We start from the raw sequence: 6,068 nt of genomic DNA, 5'->3' as shown, positions 1-6,068 counted from the left end.
GTTAGATCTTTTCAACTACTGAATTTATTCTGCGACATATATAATGTTACATTTCGTGAAAATTATAATGTTTATAATTGCATAAGTAATAAATTCAAAAATCTTTATGACTTTGCAAACATAGAATATGATGTTCCAAGTTTTTAATCATTAGTTACGAACTGAAGTGATATTTTTATTGGGATCAGCGCTTTAATCAACGAGAAAGACATTTTATTGCTTTATTAATTTAACATACGTATCACATCGTGTTTCATTGAACGGAATAGCTCGAAGCAGTGCTAAATAAATGGAAAAGTTGGGCGGAAAAAAGGAAATTGATTCTAAATGCGCACTTATATAAATTGGTTCAAATAAAACGGGCAGGAATGCGCCGTGAATTTTAGCGACAGATATTGGAAACATCCGCGCAGTGAAATCTGTTATCTGGTACGTATCGAGTTTATCCATAGCGACGTGTGAACGCGGAATAAAAGAATTGCATCTGCCTCGGAAGTGCAAGCTGTCGACACAATCGATATCTCCCTTCTCCTGCCCGCCGTTCTACGTCGAATTGTTGCTTTCGTCGGCACTTTCACCAAGCATTCTACTCACTCATGCGAGTAAAACGCGCGCTCCGGAACTTCATCCCTTGTTCGCGGGTGAAAACGATATTCGTATATGATATTCGGGAGACGCGCTCGAGACGTCGTCGTGCGCATTTTCAAAGATATCGCCTTCTCGCTGAATTAATCTTTGGCATGCAAATGCAATGGTTGCCCCGGAGATGGAAAGGCCCCGGGTTTATGAAGATTTTACAACGTATCGCTTGCTTTCCGAAGTTTTCCCGGCCACCGCGAAGGTCCTTCTTTTCCCTTCTCTTGCCGCAAAACCGCAACGTCGGCAACGATCGTTGGATGACGCTGACACGTCGATAGCTGCCATCGTATGGCTTGCAGTGCTTGCGGAGGATAATTTTATTACTCGGAAGAATGGTTCGATTCGCGAGATCGTATACTCGGATAGCTGCTCCGTCATACGGCGTCGCGGCGAATTGAGTGCGGAATCATTAAATCGAAAGAGAAAGTCTTGTATATTAAAATCTGTGATCTTAATAGATTTATTATTAGACGAGAGAGCCGACTATTGTTGACAATTTTTTCTGAGAAGATTGGAAATATTCAAACGAACAATATTATTTATATTAAACTTTCCCTTATTACGATCTCTCATAATAAGACAATATAGCTTTTCTTAGCGCCACTTACAGCGTGAAATCTTCCGGCTTGATTATATGCTACCAGAAAATATTGCGGTGTCACATTTACCGCGTCGTTACCGTTAACCCGATTGACCTCGATAAAAAACCCATTTTACAGAATTGGCTTCAACCGCCGGAGACGTCGCGAAAAAAGCTCTCGGATTTCTGCTTTTCGGATTTCCACACAGGCGGCGAAAGTTCACCGTGACAACTTCGAAAGCGCATGCAAGAAGATATATCCGCGTTAATTGCAAAAAAATCCTCGATTGCCCACGACGAACGGATATATCTTGTAAAAATCACGTGACGAAACTAAAACCGTCATTGACGCAGATAAAAGTGGATGTTAATGCGGGGCACGGAATGTCCGGTTGCGCGCGAGGAGGGTAGCAGACGAGTTTTCGAGAGCGCCATTATTACGGATTAACAATCCTCCATTCGGTCGGTCCGGCATTACCCCGCTCGCAACTGGAATTTCACCCGGGAGCTTCAGAAAGCATCGGACTAACGCCCTTCGCCCCTTCACCCGCGCTCCTGTCCGAGCTTCAGCCTTTTTCGCCCGCGTTTCTTCTCGTTAACTCGTTAACGAGCAGAAGACATTTCGCAGTGAAAGCTCTTACCGGCTGCCCGGCCAGATGGTGCACGCGGAAAAGCGTTCCGCTATAAGGCGAAATTTCAATTTTCTCGTCGCCGATGCGCCACCGTAAATGCGTTCACGTGCATTTACGCGGGCGAGCATGTTGCGCCGTACGCAATCCCCGCGTGACGTGGCTGGCACCTCGTTATGACTTCTCGTTGTAATGACACTCGCTAATTCCGAATATAAAAAGATAGTTCTGTCGTTGTTTTCGGTATTAGTGGAACGTAAGCGTTAAGAAACGGCAGCAAATTTGATCCGGGATAATTTGAAACAGAATTAATTTTACTCTACAGGGATGAAGTGTACAAATTTTTGTTTAAATTATAAAGAGAGACCCTAAAAAGTTGGTTTTTTCGCCCCGATTTTGCAACTGAACTGTGTGTCAAATGGTACCCTATAATGAGACATTAATCACAGAGAAGTTTCAAGTTGAGATGGCAATTGTTATCAGAGTTGGAGGGGGGGGGGGGAATCAACGTTCATTACAATGATCGACATGTTAAAAGTTTAGAAATTCCTTAAAGAACGCGTTTTTCGCAATTTTTAGGATCACTCTTTTTCAAATAGTCCTTTTTCAAATAGAAATTCCTAAGATCTTTATTGAGTTCCTACGCATTCTCGTTTAGAAATGAGTTCTATATAAGATTTACATAATTTGGAAATTGATTTAAGTAAAATTGTATTGACATTAATCAGTAACCGTTTTATGTTACCGTTCTAGCAATTGGGTATCAGGTGCTTTCGCTAATGCGTCTTCACTTCGTAACGGATTAGAGTACAATATCAGCAAAGCGTTCGCGTGCAATACTAGTATATTCATCACCGTCACCGGCACTGAACGTGTTAACCCTTATCTATGCAATGTGAGTTTGTTGAACTCCTAATAATTAAACTAAAATCGTTTTTCGAATTAAATTTCTAAAATTTTGAAGAATTTTTTATATAATATTTAAATATATATTATATAAAAATATATATTATATGAAAATAAGCGTACATGTATATGCTTTCATTTAGCATGTACAATTTATCACACATATAATATTTATCACTACAATAATAAATATTATACATATATATAATATTTACTATTGTACAACAATTAATATTATTAAATAACATATTAATGCTGTTAAAAATAAAGTAGTTTAAAATAATATTTTTTTCAAAGCTCACGCTGTCAATTTATATTTTAAAAATAAGAAAAGATATAGAAAAAAAACAACAGATAACGAGATGACGGTAAGAGATGTAGGTGCAAAACGAGTTGGCAAACGCTCCTTGCAATTAATTGCGTGCGTACTTTGTTATTTATTTGTTTTCAATTATGATGTGTCTGGCTGCCGATAGAAGCTAACCGCGCGTAAATAAATGATGCCGGAAAATTGAATCGCCGACTGAGAGTTCGGCGGGCGGTATTTTCCCGCCCGGCTACTCCCGCGTTCTCTTTCTCGAGGCTGCATCGAGAGGCGCCGGTTCAATTTCCTAACGTCATTAGTCATCGCCGCGAATCCGGGCTGTATAGTCACCCACGACATGATCGCGTATTTGTACGCTCGGCCTCGCGGACCTTGTCGCGAGTTCGCGCGCGCGACACGGAAATAAAACGTCACGATCTATACGACGGGCGCTGCGGGCGCGGGGGCGCCGTTTGTAATTCGTTCCGACGCGACCGTTACACCGCGTGGAATTAGTTTGTAAAGATGCGATTTACAAGAACACCGACAACGACAAGCGGCAGGAGAGATTTATATTACGCGGAAAAAGAGGGGAAGTGTGGGGGGTCGAAACTACCGCTGATATCGATTCGAAGCGATAACATGCAGCTATTTGAATTCGCTCGACACCGCTTGAAATTCAATGAAAATTCACCGGCGATAAAACTTCTTGACGTTGCGTACATAGACGAGGATGGTTCATCAACCTCGCAACTGCCGCTGTTTCACCGAACGCGACATGGTCCTTTCTATCTCTTTCGATCTCGCGTTTTGTATGCATGCGCCGTACGTTCTCTCTGCGAGAATAGTCTCAGATAGCTTCTCGTCTAGTGGAGTCGTCTAAAAAGCGACTTTTATTTCACGTATCTACGGTTCTTAATTCCTAAATGGAATGAATACAATTGTGCGGATTTGCAATTGTAATCTCTCCTCTGTGCATAATACATAATGCATATGATACAAAATTGTAATTACATTTCAAGTTTAAACTCGGTAGTGCCAGCTTTCTCAATGTCGAATATTGACAATTACAAGTTAAAAATTGCTGACGCATCGACTGGCACGCGAACACGTCGACGTGCTTTCAAGTTCGTCATTTCGATGGTCCCTGTTTTCATGAATTTCCGGCTGAGCGAAAATGTTTCATCGAGACGCCGGATCGTCACTGCTGCCACACTGGTTGCGTCAACAAAAGCACGGAAAACGGTTTCAATTCGGAGTGTGCCTGATGCACGCGGACGACGCATTGTTTGGACACTATTATCGTTGTTACATCCATCGGTTTTTCCAGTTACATGCCGGCGAGTGATCGAGAGGATCTGTCTCGTGACATAGAAAATCTCTCAACTCTAAAGATAGACAGATGGCCGCGCGGACTGGATTCACAGCACAGTTTATTAATTAACTACTATATATATATATTTTTTTTTTTAAAGAATTTTACATCCATTTTAAAATGCACTCTGTGCTCTTATCTTAAAATTCGCCTAAATATCAAATTCACAATCAAAATTGATCTTAATATAAAAAGCAGTAATCGTTGAAACAATATATACTCGTTTTATACAATATAATTTTTTTGAGATTTTTTATCTCAATCTTTTTACTTCAACTTGAAATTTTAAACATTTATTGAGCTTGCTTTACAAAGCAGCATTTAAATATGTGATCTTGTAAACATGTATGCTAGTGTGTATGCGAACAAATATTTGTCTAATTAAGTCGAGAATGCAATTAATTATCACACGTCATGTATCAGCTCTGCGTATGAAATCATTAATATACATTAAGTTACAGGGTGATGATCTAATTTCTATAAACATATATTGCCTTTAATTTTATCGATCTAATAGTTGATTTATAAATTGATAAAGAAGTCAATTTAAAAGTTGATTTAGGAATTTATCGAAAAAGAAATAGATTTTCGTCGATAAAGCATGGATTTTTCAAAAGTAATCGTTCTCATCATTTCCGTTTTCAATCATTTCGCGATAAATTCAATTTGTACAGTTTCTTGAATTATTGAACTTGTTGAATTATTCGAACTACGATTATATAAAGTGAATGAAATAGTTTAACAATTGCAACGTACCACGAAGATGATATACTTATCGAAAACGCGAGCGTAAATTTATTTTGAGAGTATCCCATCGTTCTCGTTCGAAACGAGGTCGATCGAGCTATCTGGTTGCAACGCAAAGAAAGCGCGACGGGAAAATGGGAGAAGCCGCCACGTATGACGACGGCGACGGGGGGAGCTGCGGCTGCGAAAGAAAAGAATAAACGACGACATGTTTGTTCGCCGCTAAAAGGCGTTAAAAGTCCTGTATACGCGCGACGGCGTCGAAGCGAAACAAGCGTAAACGGAAACGTAAGCGCTCTAGATTCCTTCTGTAGCCGCTTTTGAGGACACGTCCTTCGTACATACGTCGCCGGCGACGAGAACCTCCTCCACGTCGTCGGGGATTATTACACGCCGCGGACTAAAAGAGACGTTTCGGTTGTGAAGCGCGGAAATGGAGCGCGCGGAAGAAACAGAATGTCGATGCCTGAATAGAGAGCGGCTGCAGGTACGTTCGCTCACGAAAAAAGCGGCCACGAAACAAACGCAGACTTCAACGTACCTTAAACGTACAATCGCGTGCGCGTTCTATATGTCCGCGCGCGAGTCTGCCTATTCATCCGCGAAATGTCATTCCTCATTGCGGCCCCGCCGCGAAAGAATTCACCGCGGAGGAGCTCGCGGAGTGCTCCGCACGAGAACGCGGTATTGTCTCGGAAGCGCCTCGGAAAAACCGCGACGTGGCACGAATCTTCGTTCGTTACGCCACGAATCCCGTCATGTATAAGGGTGAAAAAATGACAAAAGCATTTGTCATTACTCCTTTTGTAACGATGAGTTTCAGGCAAAGCTAAGAAAGAGACTACAAAGGTCTCTCCATTGAAGATCACATAATGACATAAAATAATT

This window comes from Wasmannia auropunctata, unplaced genomic scaffold, assembly GCF_000956235.1.
Source record: "Wasmannia auropunctata unplaced genomic scaffold, wasmannia.A_1.0 LD335998.1, whole genome shotgun sequence".
In the NCBI taxonomy this organism is placed as follows: domain Eukaryota; kingdom Metazoa; phylum Arthropoda; class Insecta; order Hymenoptera; family Formicidae; genus Wasmannia; species Wasmannia auropunctata.
This window is presented reverse-complemented; position numbering follows the sequence as displayed.